At 43.7% G+C, this 20,811-nt stretch overlaps 1 protein-coding gene across 3 annotated transcripts in view; it reads left to right on the top strand.

Moving 5' to 3' along the window:
* nsmce2 (NSE2 (MMS21) homolog, SMC5-SMC6 complex SUMO ligase) overlaps positions 1-20,811 on the top strand; it is a 234,009-nt gene that overhangs the window by 13,089 nt on the left and 200,109 nt on the right. The window lies entirely within an intron of this gene.

Raw genomic sequence — 20,811 nt, 5'->3', positions numbered from 1 at the left:
TTTGGCCCCGGCTACCTCAATATGCAGAAGGTTGTTGGGTATGTGATTGTCTTCCATCCTGCGGACGTGTCCGATCCACCGATGCCACCTTTGTTTGATTAGTACCAACACACTTGGGAGCTCTGCCTTTGAGAGGACTGCTACATTTGTGATTTTGTCCTGCCAGAATATTCCCATAATGCACCGCAGACTACGAAGATGGAAATTATTGAGCTTTTTATCCTGGTAGCTGTAAGTCACCCATGTTTCACAGTCATAGAGCAAGGTGCTGAGAACGCAGGCCTTATAAACCATCAGCTTGGTCCTAAGGGTCAGCTTGGTGTTATCCCATGTGCATTTTGCAAGTCAGCCAAAGGTGGTAGCTGTTTCCCAATGCGTGTGTCGAGCTCTGCATCAAGGGACAGATTGTCGGTCACCGTGGACCCAAGGTAGCAGAATTTGCTCACCATTTCCAGTGGGGTGTTGTTTAGTGTGATCAGGGGTGGAGATGTAACACCTTGTCCCATGACCATGGTTTTCTTGATGCTTATAGTCAAGGTGAGCAAGTTACAGGCATGAGAGAGAGAGTCCACGAGTCTTTGTAGCTGAGTTTCCGTGTGAGTGACTAGCGCAGCATCAGTGTAGATGAGTTCTCTGATCAGGACACAGTGTGTCTTGGCCTTCGCTTTCATCCTTGATAGATTGTCAAGCTTGCCATCTGAGCTAGTGTGCAAGTAAACTCCTTCCATATCTGCAGGGAAGGCGAAGGTCAGGAGCATGGAGAAGATACCAAACAGAGTGGGAGCTAGGACAAAACCCTGATTCACTCCATTCTTCACTCTGCAATTGTTGGAAGTGGAGCCATAAACTGTACAGTGTTGTCATGGAAGGAGCGGATAGAACTGTGGAGCTTCGGTCCACAGCCAATTTTTCTCAACATCTTTTTGAGCCCATTTCTGCTGATGGTGTCGAATGCCTTGGTGAGATTTACAGAAGTAAGGTAAAGTGGCAAAGTCTGTTCCCTACACTTCCTTTGGAGCTGACATATGGGAAGATCATGTCCACAGTAGATCTGCCGGCATAGAAACCGCACTGTGCTTCGGGTCTGCAAGTAAATGAAGTCTTTTCGGTATGACCCTACCAAAGGCCTTCCCCATGACACTAAGGAGTGCAATGTCCCTGTACACTGATATCATCCAGTATAAACTGGCAGTCGACTTGGAACTTTCTTCCGTCTTCCCAATGCTACTTTAATCTGTATGTGGATTTGCTCTGCTTTAGTTATTACTGTGGTGTAAGTAATTCCCAGTAGATGGTAGCATTGCCATGATTTATATGATCTGCAGTAAAAAAAATCTGTTTTACCTTCTGAAATATTCTCAATTTCAGTGGCAGTAATTGTGGAAAGAAAACTGACAATGTTGGCAGTTAAAATGTCATCGGAGCTATTCTGCAGTTTAATGTGGACGGCTATGTTCATTTCAGCTATGAAGATTCAATTATTGAGCCTTGATTGTGACATTGAGCTTGGATGTAAGTGAAGTAACAAGAAAGACTTGTATTTATATAACACTTTTCATGGCCCCCAGATGTCTCAAAGCACTTTTTACAGCCAACAAAGTACTTTTCAAGTATAGGAAATGCAGCAGCCAATTTGTGCACAGCAAGCTCCTACAAACAGCAATGTGCTATTGACCAAATAATTTTTTTTTACAATGTTGCTTGAAAGCTGAATATTGGCCGGGGCACTGGGGATAACTCTTCAAAATAATGGTATGGAATCTTTTACTTCCACCTGATGGGGTCTTGGTTTTAACGTCTTGTCCAAAAGGCAGCACCTCTGACAGTGCAGCACTTCCTCAGCACCGTGGGAGTGTCATGCTTGATTTTTGTGCTCAAGTCCTGGAGTGGGACTTGAACCTGGAACCTTGTGACTCAGAGGCAGGAGTGCTAATAACTGAGCCACACAAACATTCAGTAGGTTTTTTCAAAAAGCAATTTTTTTACTTTTATTGTGTGCTGATACAGTTGGGATGGAAAGTTACTTTTAAAGGAGACTGGTTAATATGTTCTGTGGAACAATCCATTGAGATTCAGACAGCTTTTTTTTTTTTACATGATTCAATGAACAATACTACCCCTTTCATTTGCTCACTGCATTGCCCGAAAACTCTTTATAAGGCATGCGTTTGGTCTTCTAAATAATGTGACAGTACAGAGCAACGAACTATATATTTTGAAGTGCCAGTATGATAAAAGTTTTTAATTCTACTTCCATCCTCCCCTTTCAAAATCATTTGCTTCATAATGAGTGGGTTCTTTACTAAAGAGAGACTAACATTTATATCGATTTCAGGACCTCACAAATGAAATACTTTGTCATCACTGTTGTGGGAAATATGGCAATGAATTTGTGCTCAGCAAGGTCCCACAAACAGCAATGTGAATGTGACCAGATAATCTGTTTTAGCAATGTTGGTTGAGGGCGATGTATTGGCAGGGCACCAGGGAGATCTCCCCTGCTCTTCAAAACAGTACCATGGGATCTTTTACGTCTACCTGAGAGGGCATACCGTGCCTTGGTTTCACCTCTCATCCAAAAGGTGGCACTTCTGACAGTGCAGCACTCCCTCAATACTGCAGTGGAGTGTCAACCTGGGTTATGTGCTGAAGTCTCTGGAATGGGACCCACAACTTTATGACTCAGCTGTGAGTGCTACCACATAACCACAATTGACACACATTTGTTTTAAAAGGATAAGCCCATCTTCATTTTAACGTGTAAAGTACTGGAATTTTCTTCAAACTTTTTTTTGTGGAGATTTCAATGTTGTGCAATGAATATTTCTTCTATTGAATTTTATTAAGTTTTTTAAATTTAAAAAATCATTATGGGGCTGGAGCAAAACTAAAATTGAGTGCAGGTGGTAGCCCCTCCAACCCTGATTAAAGGTGCATGGTATTGAATTAATATACAATTTATTAAAGACAAAAATGGGCTGAGCTGTCTGCATTGAGGTACTTCATAAATTACTGTAAAGTTGTCAAAGTACTTTTTAATATTGTCTTTATTTCTTAGAGCGTTACATCAATTATTTATTGGCTGCGTTTGCTGACAATGCAACCACTAGGTGCGCTGCACTCGCAAATGTTCTGGCAGCTGCCAGGACTAAAGATGGCGCTGCTCAAATAATCACACAAAGGCAACGGAAACGCATGGCAGTACACAATGGCGTGAGAAGTGGGCGGGGGGGGAGAAAGCGTGAGGGGGAGAGAGTGAGTGGTGGGGCATTGAGGGGGAGAGAGTGGGGGGGGAAGAGAGTGAGTGGTGGGGCATTGGGGGGGGGTGGGGGAGAGAGCAGGCGGACGGGGGGACAGATCGGGCTCTCTCTTCACCCCCCCCCCCCCCCCCCCCCATTCTTCTCGCCCCCGCTTCCCCACCCCCGCTCTTGCCCCACTTCCCCACATAACGCAATGACATCATTTGCGCATGCGCCAACTAGTCATGGCAATGCGGAACGCTGCGCACGCGCAGAGAGCGGGAGCCCATTTGCGCATGTGTGCAGCTTGGCACAGCCTGATGACGTCAGCGGCCGCCTGCGTTATCAAGAATCACTTTGTTATTTATTTATTTAATTAAAAGACGCTTTACATTTCAAAAATGTTGCACATCATTTGTGATCATAGAGTAAAAAATTATGATTGGTTTAAATCACCATTGTCTGTTGAGTTAACGATAGCGATTGGAATGTTTCACCCAATCAAAACTCAGTACCCTTCTCTAGACAAGGGGTGATGTCCTCAATTAACCATCAACAACTGCCACAAGATCATAATGAATTGCTCATTTCTTTTCACAAAAGTGGCTAATTGAAGCAGACAATTTTAGTCAAATCCTTAGAGTGGCCATGCTTTCTGCTCATATACACCCTAGTATGTACACTTAAAGGTTTAATTTATGCACCATAATGAATACATTAAAAATAACATGATTATGGCATTTCCTTCTCTTTCCCCCCCAGCTTCCACTAAACTTACCATTAAGTTAGCCTTGCACGAATGTTCCACTGCATGGATCCAGCCACGGATCCTTTTGGAGCTTGTGCTCTGTTTTATGCTCTGTGTTGTGTTTTAGAACTAGGTTTTATGTTCAATTCCATCACCCAGAAATGCTGAGCCTAGTGTAATGGACCTACTGCTGCCTTGGCTGACAGCATCTAACCCAGTACGGATCAAAGTTCCTGGTCAATGCTAAGGTAGCTCATTTTGCCAAAGCAGCAAACGGATGCTACATTTAATCTCCGATGTTCCATGGTAGGAAATTAAGTTCCACAGGGATCGGTGCTGGGACCTCTGCTGTTCACCATTTGCATAAACAATTTGGACTCGGGAATCTGAAGGGCAATTTTCAGATTAGCAGCGACTCCAAATTGGGAGGGGGAAACATAAGAATATAATAAGAACATAAGAAATAGGATCAGGCTATTCAGCCCTTCGAGCGCACTCTGCCATTCAATGAGATCATGGCTGATCTTCAACACCATTTTCCTGCACTTTCCCCATATCCCTTGATGTTTTTAATATGTAGAAATGTATTGATCTCAGTCATGGAACATACTCAATGACTGAGCATCCACAGCTCTCTGGGGCAAAAAATTCCAAAGATTTACCACCTTCTGAGTGAAGAAATTCCGCCTCATTTGAGTCCTAAAATGGCCTACCCCTTATTCTGAGACTTTGTCCCCTGGTTCTGGACTCCCCAGCCAGGGAAGCATCCTTCCTGCATCAACCCTGTTGAGCCCTGTAAGAGTTTTGAATGCGATCACGTCTCATTCTTCTAAACTCCAGAGAATAAAGGCCCAGTCTATTTCATCTTTCCTCATGAGATAATCCTTCCATCCCAGGAATTAGTTTGGTGAACTTTCTTGGCACTCCCTCTACAGTAAGTATATCCTTCCTTAGATAAGGAGACCAAAACTGCAGATAGTACTCTAGGTGCAGTCTCACCAAGGCTGTTTCTAATTGCAGTAAGGGAGGGGGTCGGGGGGTGGTGGGTATTGTTAATACTGAGGAAGAATGTGACAAAAAACAAGATGACATTAATAAACTTTCAGAATGGGTGTGTAATTGGCAAATGAACTTCAATATAGACAAGTATGAGGCGGTGCGTTTTGGTAGAAGAATGAGGAGGCCACATATTGCTTAGAAAATATGTTTCTAAATAAGGTAGAGAAAATGATGGGAGTTTGCCAATCTCCAAACCTACAGTGGCTTGAGTGCATCACAGCAACGATTTAAATGACAATCAGGAAGAAAATGTACAAACATGATGGAAAAAAAATATCAGAAATGAGCATGTATGTTGTTAACTTCAAAGTCTGAGCTAAAGAGGCCTGGTGACCCTTGTTTGTGCTGGAGCTAGATAGGTCTGTTTACCAGGCAATTTGCTGTGTAGCCAGAGTTAGGTCATGATAAATGACTGTCTGTTCAAGGTTAAAGAAAGATTCATAAAATCAAGCCCTTGCATCCTAAGCAAGCACTGTAAATGTAGTAAATAACCAAAATGAGAACTTCTGTACAGAAAAAGAATGAAGACCCACATGGTCTTAAGCAAACTTTGTAAAGTGAAAGATAAATAGCATTGGGAATATTATATCTGTGGATGCATTTATCTAAATATCAGTAGCACATAATATTTTTACATCTTATCAATCATGTATCTTGCTTCAGTAAATGTGCCCTCAGTATCTGTCACATTTATACTGTTGTGGAACCATAGTTATCATCAGAAGCCACACTCCAAGGTCTTCAATACTGTTACGACCAGGTGAGAAAGAGGTCTAGGGTTCCCTTTCAGCCTTCACCTGGTCTTACTGTAACAGGGTTTAATTTTAAACACACTGCTTTCCAATTATAAGGCAAATAAACCAGCACAAACAGGCTTTCTCAGGTTTAAAGAAGAAAAGTTTAAATTTATTAAATTTAAATTCTAATTCTGTTAACGCCTACGGATATACGCCACATCCCACGCGAGCAGCATGCATACTTGATACACACATGCAAATAGAGACAGAAAAGAGAAGAAAAATAAAGTGGAAAAGTTTGAGACAATATCTGAAAAGTTGTTGTTACAGTTCTTCAAACTCACAGTAGAGTTGTTGATTGTAGGTGGATCTTGCTTTTCGTTGGGGCCCAGTATTATTCTTAAAGCTTGTTCGCTGTAGGATACTTTTCTCTCTTGGGGTTCATGTGTCTTCAGTGGATTCAGAGGCTTGTGAGAAAGAGATGGGAGCAGACAGACAGGAGAGGCTGTGGTGAGTCAGCCAGGAGAGATCTGTTTCAGCCCAGGAGCATTCTGCTTTCTGCAGAAACTGTACAAATTCAAAAAACCGCAGGTTGCCCAGCAGGTTAGTCATGTGACTAGCTGGTTTGACCATGTCAGTTTGTGTATTTGGCCATCTTAGCAGTCAACCTGGAATGCGAGCTCTCCCACCTTCAGTGTCTGGTGATCAAATGTCCATTGGGGTTGAATGTCAGGGAATAGCTGCTTTGTCCTTCAAAACACGTCTGTTAATATGCAAATGTCCTTTCCAGCCATCTGTTTAACAAGTCCTCCCCTCACTCCTGTAACAGTTAAAATCAATGTTCATGACAAAATTAATGTGCCTCTTTCTTGGCAGGTGGGGGCCTAGCATGACACTAGCTATGAGCAATGTCACTGAAGAACTATTTTAATTATACGCTGCCAACATTACACTGTATAGTCAAGACATTTTATTTAAACGACAGTATATGCAGGCTTGTGTTATAGAGGTTTGAAATATCACAATCACAACTGTCTTGGATAAAGGGACCGAAGGAATGGTTGCTAAATTTGCTGATGACACAAAGATAGGTAGGAAATAATTGTGAAGAGGACATAAGGAGGCTCCAGAGGGATGTAGATGGGTTAAGTGAGTGGGAAAATGTGAAATTGTCCATTTTGGTAGGAAAAAAGAAGAAGCGTATTATCTAAATGGTGAGTGATTGCAGAGCTCTGAGATGTAGAGGGATCTGGGTGTCCTAGTGCATCCAAAAGGTTAGTATGCAGATACAGCAAGTAATTAGGAAAGCTAATAGCATGTTATCATTTATTGCAAGGGGAATTGAATACAAAAGTAGGAAGGTTATGCTTCAGTTATACCGGGCTTTGGTGAGACCACATCTGGAGTACTATGTACAGTATTAGTCTCCATATTTAAGGAAGGATGTAAATGCATTGGAAACAGTTCAGAGAAGGATTACTAGACTAATACCTGGAATGGGCGGCTTGTCTTATGAGGAAAGGTTGGACAGGCTGGGCTTGTATTCACTGGAGTTTAAAAGAGTAAGAGGCGACTTGATTGAAACATATAAGATTTCTGAGGGGTCTTGACAGGGTGGTAGTGGAAAGGATGTTTTCTCTTGTGGGAGAATCTAGAACTAGGGGTTGCCCATTTAAGACAGATGAGGAAGCAGAGTCTTTGAATATTTTTAAGGCAGAGGTAGATAGATTTTTGATAAGGGGTGAAAGGTTATGGGGGTGGGCGGATGGTGGAGTTGAGGTTACAATCAGATCAGCCATTATCTTATTGAATGGCGGCGCAGGCTCGAGGGGCTGAGTGGCCTACTCCTGCTCCTTGTTCATATGTCTTGTTATTCAAAAAGGTACAGGGTAGTAAAATGTGAGGAGGATAACAACAGACTTCAGGACGACAGACGCAGACACATGGCAGTTGATATTTAATGCAGAGGAGTGTGAAGTGATCCATTTTGGTAGGAAGAATGAGAGGAGACAATATAAATTAAATGGTACAATTAAATTGGGTACGGGAACAGAGACACTTAGGGTGTACATATATAAATCTTTCAGATGGCAGGGTAAATTGAGAAGGCTGTTTAAAAAGGCATACAGAATCATTGACTTTTTGTAAATGGAGGCTGGAGTACAAAAGCAAGGAATTTATGCTAAACTTTTTTTAAAAAGCTGGAGTGTTATGACCAATTCTGGGTGCCACATTTTAGGAAGGATGCCAAGGATTTCGAGAGGGTACAGAGATTTACTAGAATGGAACCAGGGATGAAAGACTTCAGTTGCATGGAGAGACTGGAGCAACTGGGATTGTTTTCCTTGGAGTAGAGCAGGTTAAGGGGAGATTTGATAGAGGTGTTCAAAATCATGAAGGGTTTTTGATGAAGTAAGTAAGGTGAAACTGTTTCCATTGGCAGAAGGGTCAGTAATCAGAGGGCACAGATTAAGGTTATTGGCAAAAGAGCCAGAGATGACATGAGTATTTTTTATATTTACGCAAGTTTTTATGATCTGCAATGCACTGCCTGAAAGGGTGGTGGAAGCGGGTTCAGTGCTAATTTTCAAAAGGGAATCGGATGTATACTTGAAGGGGAAATATTTGCTGGGCTGTGGGGAAAGAACAGGGGAGTGGTACTAATTGGATAGCTCTTTCCAAGAGCCAGCACAGTCAAGATGGGCCCTATGGCCTCCTGTGCTGTATCATTCTATGAATCTGTAATTCTATGATTCTACGAAGTTTTAGCATCTATTTGTACTTTAATATTACATAATAGTAATTGCATAGAAGTAATCCTGAAGACATTAATGTCCTGAGACCTTCCTGACTGAAATTTTTTAGCTGTTGAATTATTTCATGCATTGGGAAGCAGGTTGAGACTAATGGAATGTATATCAATCTGCAGTCTGAATGTGAATTGGAGAGATTGTTTTGCTCAATTTTAAATGCTTGTTCTGAAGAAGTGAAAGGCTGTTGTTTCAACGTAGTGTGATTATAGAAAGAACTCCAGCAAGAAGTCCATTGGGGCTTTATAGATGTGAAGTGAGCAGTGTGCTAATCCTTCATTTTGAGAAACAAATATAACTTCCCTACCTCCTGTAAGGACATTCTCCAAGTTTCTCCGTCTCCGACGCATCTGCTCTGATGATGCTACCTTCCATGACTGTGCTTCTGATATGACCTCCTTTTTCCTCAACCGAGGATTCCCCCCCACTGTTGTTGACAAGGCCCTCAACCGTGTCTGGCCCATTTCCCGCACCTCTACCCTCACCCCTTCCCCTCCCTCCCAGAACCGTGACAGAGTTCCCCTTGTCCTCACTTTTCACCCCATCAGCCTCCATATCCAAAGGATCCTCCTCCGCCATTTCTGCCACCTCCAGCGTGATGCCACTACCAAACGCATCTTCCCCTCCCTTCCCGTCAGCATTCCGAAGGGATCGTTCCCTCCGCGACACCCTCGTCCACTCCTCCATTACCCCCACCACCTCGTCCACTTCCCATGGCACCTTCCCCTGCAATCGCAGGAGGTGCAATACCTGCCCATTTACCTCCTCTCTCCTCACTATCCCAGGCCCCAAACACTCCTTTCAGGTGAAGCAGCGATTTACTTGTACTTCTTTCAGTGTAGTATACAGTATTCGCTGCTCACAATGTGGTCTCCTCTACACTGGGGAGACCAGACGCAGACTGGGTGACCGCTTTGGGGAACACCTCCACTCAGTCCGCAAGCAGGACCCTGAGCTTCCGGTTGCTTGCCATTTCAACACTCCTCCCTGCTCTCATGCTCACATCTCTATCCTGGGCTTGCTGCAGTGTTCCAGTGAACATCAACGCAAGCTCGAGGAACAGCATCTCATTTACCGATTAGGCACACTACAGCCTGCTGGGCCCCCCATTTTACTTTTACTTTGTTATTTTTTCTTTTTTACATTTTTTACAGTTTTTTTTGTATGTTTATTTCATTTCATCTTAGTTTGTTCAGTTTGCTTACCCACTGTTTTTTGTTTATGTGTGTACTTGCTGTTCAATCTTCAGTCCGTTAACACCCTATCTGTACTAATGCTTTGTCTTTCAACACACTATTAACATATTATTTGCCTTTGCTCCATGACCTTTTGGTCAGCTATGTGGCCTTGTCCAATCTACACCTTCTCCTTTGTTATCTCTTGCCCCACCTCCGCCTCACTTGCTTAGAACCTTTGACATTTCTAATATTTGCCAGTTCCGATGAAGGGTCACTGACCCGAAACGTTAACTCTGCTTCTCTTTCCACGGATGCTGTCAGACCTGCTGAGTATTTCCAGCATTTCTTGTTTTTATTTCAGATTTCCAGCATCCGCAGTATTTTGCTTTTATATAACTTCCTGCTGTTGGGCTTTAGCATATTTGTCATACTTTTCATTAACATTCTCCACATGACATTAATTTCATATTTCAACCAGTGATTTTTAAATGTGCCAGATGATATAGAATGCTGTTTTTGCATTTTAAAGATATTATGTGCAAACTTGTGAAAAAGGACAGAAGAGACCAGCTGATCCATGGAGCCTGTCTTGTTCCACATGGTGAAGCCTCCTCATACCATGGAACTCTTCTCCCTCACCCTACAACTATGCAGTCTCCTGAAATGGAAAAATAGAAATATTGAGAAAATTCCAGGAGACCATGGTGACCTGTGCAACTATTCCCATCAACCCACCTACTACTATAACCTGAAATATCTTCGACACACGGGAACTCATCCAGCTCCCAGAATCACAGAATTGTTATAGTGCCATTTGGAGGCCATTTGGTCCATCATGTCTGCACCATCTCTCAGTAAGAGCAATTCACTCAGTTCTATACCCTGTTCTTCCTTTTCATATAACTGCTAATTCCCTTTTGAATGCTTCATTTGAACCTGCCTCCACCACACTCTCAGGCAGCGCATTCCAGACTGTAACCACTCTCTGCATGGAAAGCTTTTTCCTCATTTGCTTTTCTTACCAAATATTTAAATCTGTGCCCTCTCGTTCTTGATCCTTTCACGAGTGGGAACAGTTTCTATCTACTCTGTCCAGACCCCTCATGATTTTGAATACCTCTATCAAATCACCTCTGCCTTCTCTTCTCCAAGGAAAACAGTTCTAACTTCTGCACTCTATCTTCATGACTGGTTCCAGGGATGAAGGACTTCATTCTCGTGAATCTTTTCTGTACTCTCTCCGATGCCTTCACGTCTTTCCTAAAGTGCGGCGCCCAGAATTGTACCCTTTATTTTATTTTGTGTCTCCATGTTCTTCCTACCAAAATGAATCACTTCACATTTCTTTGCATTGAATTTCATCTGCCATCTGTCTACCCATTCCACCAGCTTGTCAATGTCCTTTTGAAGTTCTACACTATCCTCCTCACAGTTCACAATGCTTCCAAGTTTCGTATCATCTGCAGACTTTGAAATTGTGCCCTGTACACCAAGGTCTAGGTTGTTAATATATATCGGGAAAAGCAAGGATCCCAACACTGACCCCCTGAGAAAGTCCACTATAAACCTTCCTCCAGCCCAAAAAACATCCATTAACCACTACTCTCTCTGTTTCCTCTCACTCAGCCAATTCCATATCCATGTTACTACTGTCCCTTTTATGCCATGAGTTATAAGTTTACTCACAAGTCTGTTGAGTGGCACTGTATCAAATGCCTTTTGAAAGTCCATGTACACCACATCAATTGCGTTGCCCTCATCAACCCTCTCTATTACCTCCTCAAAAAACTCCAAGTTAGTCAAACATAATTTTCCCTTAAGAAATCCATGTTCGCTATCCTTAATTAACCTGCATTTGTCCATGTGGCTATTAATTTTGTCCCAAATTAATTATTTTTCGAGAAGTTTCCCCACCACCAAAGTTAAACTGACTGGCCTGTAGTTGCTGGGCTTCTCTTTATACCCTTTTTTGAACAAAGGTGTAACTTTTGCAATTCTCCAGTCCTCTGGCACCACCCCCGAGTCTAAGGAAGATTGAAAAATTATGGCCAGTGCCTCCACGATTTCCAGTCTCACTTCCCTCAGTATCCTTGGATGCATCTCACCTAGTCCTGGTGTTTTATCCATTTTAAGTACAGACAGCCTATCTAATGCATCCTCTTTAGCAATTTTAATTGTCTCTAGTGTCTCACTTACCTCCTCTTTCACCATTGCCTGGGTTGCATCTTCTTCCTTGGAAAAGACAGATGCAAAGTATTCATTTAATACCTCCGCTATGCCCTCTGCCTCCATGTGTAAATCCCCTTTTTGGTCCCTAATCGGCACCACTCCTCCTTTTACCACCCTTTTACTATTTATATGTCTGTAGAAAACTTTGGGATTCCCTTCAATGTTAGCTGCCAGTCACTTTTCATGCTCTCTCTCTTTGCTTCTCTTATTTGCTTTTTCACTTCCCCTCTGGACCTTCTATGTTCAGCCTGGTGCTCAATAGTATTTTCTACCTGGCATCTGTCATAAGCACACTTTTTCTTTTTTATCTTAATCTCTACCTGTTTTGTCATCCAGGGGGCTCTGGATTTGTTGACCCTACCTTTCCCCTTCGAGGGAACATACCTTGACTGTGCCTGAACTATCTCCTCTTTTAAGGTAGCCCATTGTTCAGCTATTGGTTTTCCTGCCAACTTTTCACTCCAATTTATTCGTCCCAGCTTCATTCTTAGCCCATTGAAGTTGGTTTTTCTCCAGTTAATTATTCTTACTCTGGATTGTTCTTTGTCCTTTTCTATAGTTAGCCTAAACCTTATGATGCAATGATCACTGTCCCCTGAATGCTCTCCTACTGATACTTGATCCACTTGGCCCAGCTCATTCCCAAGAACCAGGCCTAGCAGTGCCTCCTTGCTCATTGGACTAGCCTGCTGTAGAAAATTTTTCTGAACACACTGTAGGAACTCTTGCCCCTCACTGCCCTTTACACTGCTACCATCCCAGTCGATGTTTGGATAATTAAAGTCCCCCATTATAACTTCCCTATAATTTTTGCACCTCTCTGTAATTTCCTTGCAAATTTGTCTTCCATGTCCTTTCCACTAGCTAGTGGCCTATAGACAACGCCGAGTAATGTAACTGCAACTTTTTTGTTCCTTAGCTCTAGCCAAATTGATTCTGTCCTCCTGGGACATTCTCTCCAGTACTGCAATGCTCTCCTTAATCAATACTGCCACCCCTCCATGTTTTTTCCCTTTCCTATCTTTCCTGAGCACCTTGTATCCAGGAATATTTAACATCCAGTCCTGTTCTTCGTTGAACCAGGTCTCTGTTATAGCCACAACATCATACTTCTTCATGGCAATTTGTGCCTGTACTTCACCAATCTTATTAACAACACTCCGTGCGTTCACGTACATGCATATTAACCCTGATTTAGACTTTATTACTTTCTCCCTTACTCTGACCACATCTAATAACTTACTATTCCCTACTCTAGTGCTATCTATCTCCCCCAGTATTCTGTGCGCCTTGGTATTCTTCTCTGATATTTGCTCCTGGTTCCCACACCCCTGACAAGTTGCCAGTTTTACGTCCCTCCGATCTGAGCTCCCTCTCAGGTTCCCATCCCCCTGCCAATCTAGTTTAAAATCTCCCCAACAGCACTAGCAAATCTTGTGAGGATATTAGTCCCAGTCCTGCTAAGATGCAACCCTTCCATCTTGTACCGGTCCCACCTGCCCGAGAACTGATGTCCTCCCTCCTACACCAGTTTGTTGCTTATCTGCACAAGCTTAAAAAAACTGTAACTAAACAACCTTTCAAGTCCAAAAAATACACTAACATTGGAGCCACGTACTGGAGGTGGTGATAGAGTGCGTCCAACCCGGCCGGTCTCGACCCGAACCCGAGTACTGGACCCGTGTGTGCGACCCGACCCAAACTCGTCACATGTTGTTGGGTTCAGGTCGGGTAGCCATGCTGTACTGTACTGTGGACCGCGACCTGTGGCTGTTCACCCTTCCCCAGAAGAATGTCCTGTAGCCATTCCATGACACCCCATTTGAATATTTATAACGAATGCACATTCGCCACACATACTGGCAGTTTTTTCCATAAATTGATGACTACGAAAAGAAGAAACTCCTGGCATTTAACCTGACTTTCTGCTTTGTATTTTGTACTGATTTTACCCCCCGCGCCCCGCCCCTTTGGTTTCCCCTGCCGATCTAGCTCGGGTAACCTATCCACGGACAGAATATAATCCCTTCATGCATTTAAAGACCTCAATCATATCCCCACAAAGTCTGTGTTTTTCTACTTTTTTAAAAAATCTCTAAGCATGATAACTGTGAGTTCTGAAAATAGGTTTCAGTCAAGTTTCACCCCACCCCCCCAGACATTCTATATTCCCGCACAAGTGAAGGGACTAAAACTGGACCCTGTATTCCAGGTGCAGCCAGAACAAGGCTTTGTACAAGATGGAGATCCTACTTTTAGTAGACCCATAAGAGGTGGCGGTATAGTGGTATATAGTCAAGAGGGAGTTGCCCTGGGAGACCTCAACATCGATTCCAGACCCCATGAAGTCTCATGGCATCAGGTTCAACATGGGCAAGGAAACCTCCTGCTGATTACCATCTACCGCCCTTCCAGCACCACTACTGACCGAGTCCTAAAGGACATAGCTGCTAGACTGGGTATGCAGCAGGTGGTGAGGGAACCAACAAGAGGGAAAGACATACTTGACCTCATCCTCACCAATCTACCTGTCGCAGATGCATCTGTCCATGACCGTATTGGTAGGAGTGACCAGCGCACAGCGGAGACTAAGTCCCGCCTTCACATTGAGGATACTCTCCATCGTGTTGTGTGGCACTACCACCGTGCTAAATGGGATAGATTGTGAACAGATCTAGTGATGTAAAACTGGCCATCCATGAGGCCCTGTGAGCCATCAGCAGCAGCAAAATTGTACTCAACCACAATCTGTAACCTTATGGCCTAGCATATTGCCAAGCCAGGAGACCAACCCTGGTTCAATGAAGAGTACAGGAGGGCATGCCAGGAGCAGCACCAGGCATACCTCAAAATGAGGTGTCAATCTGGTGAAGCTACAACCCAGAACTACTTGCGTGCCAAACTGCGTAAGCAGCATGCTGCAGACAGAGCTAAGCGATCCAGTAACCAACGGGTCAGACCTTAGCTCTGCAGTCCTGCCACATCCAGTTGTGAATGGTGGTGCACAATTAAACAACTAACTGGAGGAGGTGGCTCCATAAGTATCCCATCCTCAATGATGGAGGAGCCCAGCACATCTGTACAAAAGATGAGGCTGAAGCATTTGCAACAATCTTCAGCCAGAAGTGTTGAGTTGATGATCCATCTCTGCCTTCTTCTGAAGTCCGCAGCATCACAGATGCCAGACTTCAGCCAATTCGATTCACTTCGCGTGATATCAAGAAACGACTGAAGGCACTAGATACTGCAAAAGCTATGGGCCCTGACAGTATTCCGACAATAGTACTGAAGACCTGTGCTCCAGAACTTGCCGCGCCCCTAGCCAAGCTGTTCCAGTACAGCTACAATACTGGCATCTACCCGGCAATGTGGAAAATTGCCCAGGTATGTCCTGTAAACAAAAAGCAGGACAAGTCCAACCCGGCCAATTACCGCCCCATCAGTCTACTCTCAATCATCAGTAATGTGATGGAAGGTGTCATCAACAGCGCTATCAAGCGGCACTTGCTTAGCAATAACCTGCTCAGTGACGCTCAGTTTGGGTTCCGCCAGGGCCACTCAGCTCCTGACCTCATTACAGCCTTGGTTCAAACATGGACAAAAGAGCTGAACTCCAGAGGTGAGGTGACAGTGACTGCCCTTGACATCAAGGCAGCATTTGACCGAGTATGGCATCGAGGAGCCCTAGGAAAACTGAGGTCAATGGGAATCGGGGAGTCGTGCCTAGTAGAAAAAGGAAGATGGTTGTGGTTGTTGGAGGTCAATCATCTGAGCTCCAGGACATCACGGCAGGAGTTCCTCAGGGTAGTGTCCTAGGCCCGACCATCTTCAGCTGCTTTATCAATGACTTTCCTTCAATCATAAGGTGAGAAGTGGGGATGTTCACTGATGATTGCACAATGTTCAGCACCATTCACGACTCCTCAGATACTGAAGCAGTCCATGTAGAAATACAGCCAGTCCTGGACAATATCCAGGCTTGGGCTGATAAGTGGCAAGTAACATTCGCGCTGCACAAGTGCCAGGCAATGACTATCTCCAACAAGAGAGAATCTAACCATCTCCCCTTTACATTCAATGGCATAACGATCGCTGAATCCCCCATTATCAACACCTTAGGGGTTACCATTGACCAGAAACTGAACTGGAGTAGCCCTATAAATACTTTGGCTACAAGAGCAGGTTAGAGGCTAGGAATCCTGCAGTGAGTAACTCACCTCCTGACTCCCCAAAGCCTGTCCACCATCTACAAGGCACAAGTCAGGAGTGTAATGGAATACTCTCCACTTGCCTGGATGGGTGCAGCTCCAACACTCGAGAAGCTAGACACCATCCAGGACATAGCAGCCCGCTTGATTAGCACCCCATCCGCCAACATTCACTCCCTCCACCACCAGTGCACAATGGCAGCAGTGTGTACCATCTACAAGCTGCACTGAAGGAACTCACCAAGGCTCCTTTGGCAGCACCTTCCAAACCTGCGACCACTACCACCTAGAAGAACAAGGGCAGCAAATGCATGGGAACACCACCACCAGCAAGTTCCCTTCCAAGTCACACACCATCCTGACTTGGAACTATATCGCCGTTCCTTCACTGTCGCTGGGTCCAAGTCCTGGAACCCCTTTCCTAACAGCACTGTTGGTGTACCTACCTCACATGGACTGCAGCGGTTCAAGAAGGCAGCTCACTGCCACCTTCTCGAGCAATTGGAAATGGGAAATAAATGCTGGCCAGCCAGCGATGCCCACATCCCATGAATGAATAAAGAAAAAAGTTTCATATTTAATTGTTTTACATGTAAATCCTAACACTCTTATTTGTTTTGCAACAGCTTTGTGACATTGGTCACTTGTGACCTGCGAACTTTTATCACCAGGTCCTTTTCCCACTCAGCTGCCTGTATGCAACCATGTATGATGTGTCTATGCTTAGAATTGCATCTGTCCAAATGCATCACTTTGCACTTAACTGTGGCCTGGATTTTGTCGTCCGTGGTGAAGGAAGGGTGTTCATGTCGCACTTTTAGCTGCCCACTGACTTCAAGGGCTTTTGAGCAGCAACTGAAGACATTTAAAGATCCTTTCCAGTATGGCACCTTCTACAGGGTATCTGGTGTGAGAGAGCAAAGCAAGCAACGATATGTCTCTTCAATCAATCAGATTGAAGAATCGTTACTGAGACAGAGAATCTAAACCAGGAAGTATAGATTAGAATATCTTGTTGATTGTAGAATCATATACAGAAAGTAAAATAAAGAAAGGGAAAGAAATGTGAAATTGAGAGAGAGATAAAAGATTTTTTATTTTAATTTTTTAAAACATCTAACAAATTGGACTCCACACTTTTAAAAGTAAATTTTCAGTGCCTGTGAGGTGGTTTTGCAGTAACTAACTAATCACACCCTAAAAATTCTCTTACACCTGAATGCACCAGCCCTAATTTTTTTTCTGGCATGTTTAGTGAATAACCGGGGAATAAGCACTACAACTTCAAGCCGAGTCTTATTGGCGAGGTACTGGTGGTGCACAGCTTGTAGAGGAACAGGGCAAATCTGGATTTTTGTGTTTAATCGTGTATGTGTGGACTCTGGAGGTTGCTGTCTGATTTACTCCTAAATAATGTGTAGGATGGGGAAGGAAACTGCAGGGGATGGGCACAAACGAAATGTGGAGCTTATTCAAGGAGCAGCTAATGCGTGTCCTTGATAAGTATGTACCTGTCAGGCAGGGAGGAAGTTGTCGAGCGAGGGAGCCGTGGTTTACTCAAGAAGTTGAAGCGCTTGTCAAGAGGAAGAGGGCGGCTTATGTTAGGATGAGACGTGAAGGCTCAGTTAGGGCGCTTGAGAGTTACAAGCTAGCCAGGAAGGATCTAAAGGGAGGGCTAAGAAGAGCAAGGAGAGGACACGAGAAGTCATTGGCGGATAGGATCAAAGAAAACCCTAAGGCTTTCTATAGGTATATCAGGAATAAAAGAATGATAAGAGTTAGAACAGGGCCAATCAAGGATAGTAGTGGGAAGTTGTGTGCGGAATCAGAGGAGATAGGGGAAGCGTTAAATGAATATTTTTCGTCAGTATTTACAGTAGAAAAAGAAAATGTTGCCGAGGAGATTACTGAGATACAGCCGACTAGGCTAGATGGGATTGAGATTCACAAGGAGGAGGTGTTAGCAATTTTGGAAAGAGTGAAAATAGATAAGTCCCCTGGGCCAGATGGGATTTATCCTAGGATTCTCTGGGAAGCCAGGGAGGAGATTGCAGAGCCGTTGTTGTTGATCTTTATGTCGTCATTGTCGACAGGAGTAGTGCCGGAGGACTGGAGGATAGCAAATGTTGTCCCCTTGTTCAAGAAGGGGAGTAGAGACAGCCCTGGTAATTATAGACCTGTGAGCCTTACTTCGGTTGTGGGTAAAATGTTGGAAAAGGTTATAAGAGACAGGATTTATAATCATCTTGAAAAGAATAAGTTCATTTGTGATAGTCAGCACGGTTTTGTGAAAGGTAGGTCGTGCCTCACAAACCTTATTGAGTTTTTCGAGAAGGTGACCAAACAGGTGGATGAGGATAAAGCCGTGGATGTGGTGTATATGGATTTCAGTAAGGCGTTTGATAAGGTTCCCCACGGTAGGCTATTGCAGAAAATACGGAAGTATGGGGTTGAAGGTGATTTAGAGCTTTGGATCAGAAATTGGCTAGCTGAAAGAAGACAGAGGGTGGTGGTTGATGGCAAATGTTCATCCTGGAGTTTAGTTACTAGTGGTGTACCGCAAGGATCTGTTTTGGGGACACTGCTGTTTGTCATTTTTATAAACGACCTGGATGAGGGTGTAGAAGGGTGGGTTAGTAAATTTGCGGATGACACGAAGGTCGGTGGAGTTGTGGATAGTGTCGAAGGGTGTTGTAGGGTACAGAGGGACATAGATAGGCTGCAGAGCTGGGCTGAGAGATGGCAAATGGAGTTTAATGCGGAGAAGTGTGAGGTGATTCACTTTGGAAGGAGTAACAGCAATGCAGAGTACTGGGCTAATGGGAAGATTCTTGGTAGTGTAGATGAGCAGAGAGATCTTGGTATCCAGGTACATAAATCCCTGAAAGTTGCTACCCAGGTTAATAGGGCTGTTAAGAAGGCATATGGTGTGTTAGCTTTTATTAGTAGGGGGATCGAGTTTCGGAGCCACGAGGTCATGATGCAGCTGTACAAAACTCTGGTGAGGCCGCACCTTGAGTATTGCGTGCAGTTCTGGTCACCGCATTATAGGAAGGATGTGGAAGCTTTGGAAAGGGTGCAGAGGAGATTTACTAGGATGTTGCCTGGTATGGAAGGAAGGTCTTACGAGGAAAGGCTGAGGGACTTGGGGTTGTTTTCGTTAGAGAGAAGGAGGAGGAGAGGTGACTTAATAGAGACATACAAGATAATCAGAGGGTTAGATAGGGTGGATAGTGAGAGTCTTTTTCCTCGGATGAGGATGGCAAACACGAGGGGACATAGCTTTAAGTTGAGGGGTGAAAGATATAGGACAGATGTCAGAGGTAGTTTCTTTCCTCAGAGAGTAGTAGGGGCGTGGAACGCCCTGCCTGCAACAGTAGTAGACTCGCCAACTTTAAGGGCATTTAAGTGGTCATTGGATAGACATATGGATGTAAATGGAATAGTGTAGGTCAGATGATGGGCGCAACATCGAGGGCCGAAGGGCCTGTACTGCGCTGTAATATTCTAATTCTAATTCTAATAATTCTAATTCTAATTGGAAGTACATATTGATAGAGTGGTTAGTGAAGCATAAGGGATCTTGGTCTTTATAAACAGAGACATTGAGTACAAAAGCAGGGAAGTTATGCTGAACCTTTAAAAAGCTTTCGTTAGGCCCCACCTGGAGTATTGTGTCCTGTTCTGGTCACCATACTTCAGGAAGGATGTGAGAGTCCTTGAGAGGGTGCAGAGGAAATTTACCAGAATGGTTCCAGGGATGAGGGATTTTAGTTACAAGGTGAGGTTGGAAAAACTCGAGTTGTCCTCCTTAGAACAAGGCTTAGTTAAGTTAGACAAGGAAAAACTGTTCCCATTAACTAGTGGTACAAGGACTAGGGGACACAGTTTGAAGGTTTTGGGCAAGAGATGCAGTGGGAACATGAAGAACTTTTTTACACAGCGGGTTGTAATGACCTGGAACTCGCTGCCCACAATGGTGGTGGAAGTGAAGACAATCAATGACTTCGAGGGAAGTTGGATGGTTAGTTGAAGGAAATAGACTTGCAGGCCTAAGGGGATTGAGCAGGCGGGTGGGGCTGACTGAATAGCTATGTGGAGAGTCAACATGGACTCAATGGGTCAAATGGCCGCTTTCTGTGCCATAAATGACTATGACCTCCATTTTTCTGTCTCTCAGTCCATAAAAGGTAGCTTCGTCAGTCATAATTTAAAATCATAGTCCTCTGTTTTCCTGGAGCACCACAAATTGGTAGGACAAGTTCACATTGGCTGTACACCTGATTTGTATACAAACAATGCTGGTGATCTCATCAGGAGAACTGGTAGATGTGATACTGAGCTGAATGGTATGGAGAGCTGAAGTTTTGTCAATAAATATACAGTCAAAGGACAAATATTTTGGTGACCCATGCCATTTTATGTGCTGCAGTTAAATTCAGTTTACAGAGTCTGTTGATCTGATTAACTTCTCCAAATCACGATATCACCAATGTTCACTATTTAAACAAAAAAAAAGTAGGAAGATGACATACAAATGCCAAATGAATATTGGACCATAAGGTTGTAAAGTATCTGTTATTTCATTCACGGGGTTTAGTAA

Source organism: Heterodontus francisci, chromosome 5, assembly GCF_036365525.1.
Source record: "Heterodontus francisci isolate sHetFra1 chromosome 5, sHetFra1.hap1, whole genome shotgun sequence".
Classification (NCBI taxonomy): domain Eukaryota; kingdom Metazoa; phylum Chordata; class Chondrichthyes; order Heterodontiformes; family Heterodontidae; genus Heterodontus; species Heterodontus francisci.
Note: the sequence above shows the minus strand (reverse complement) of the source record. Positions and strands in the feature narration are given on the sequence as shown.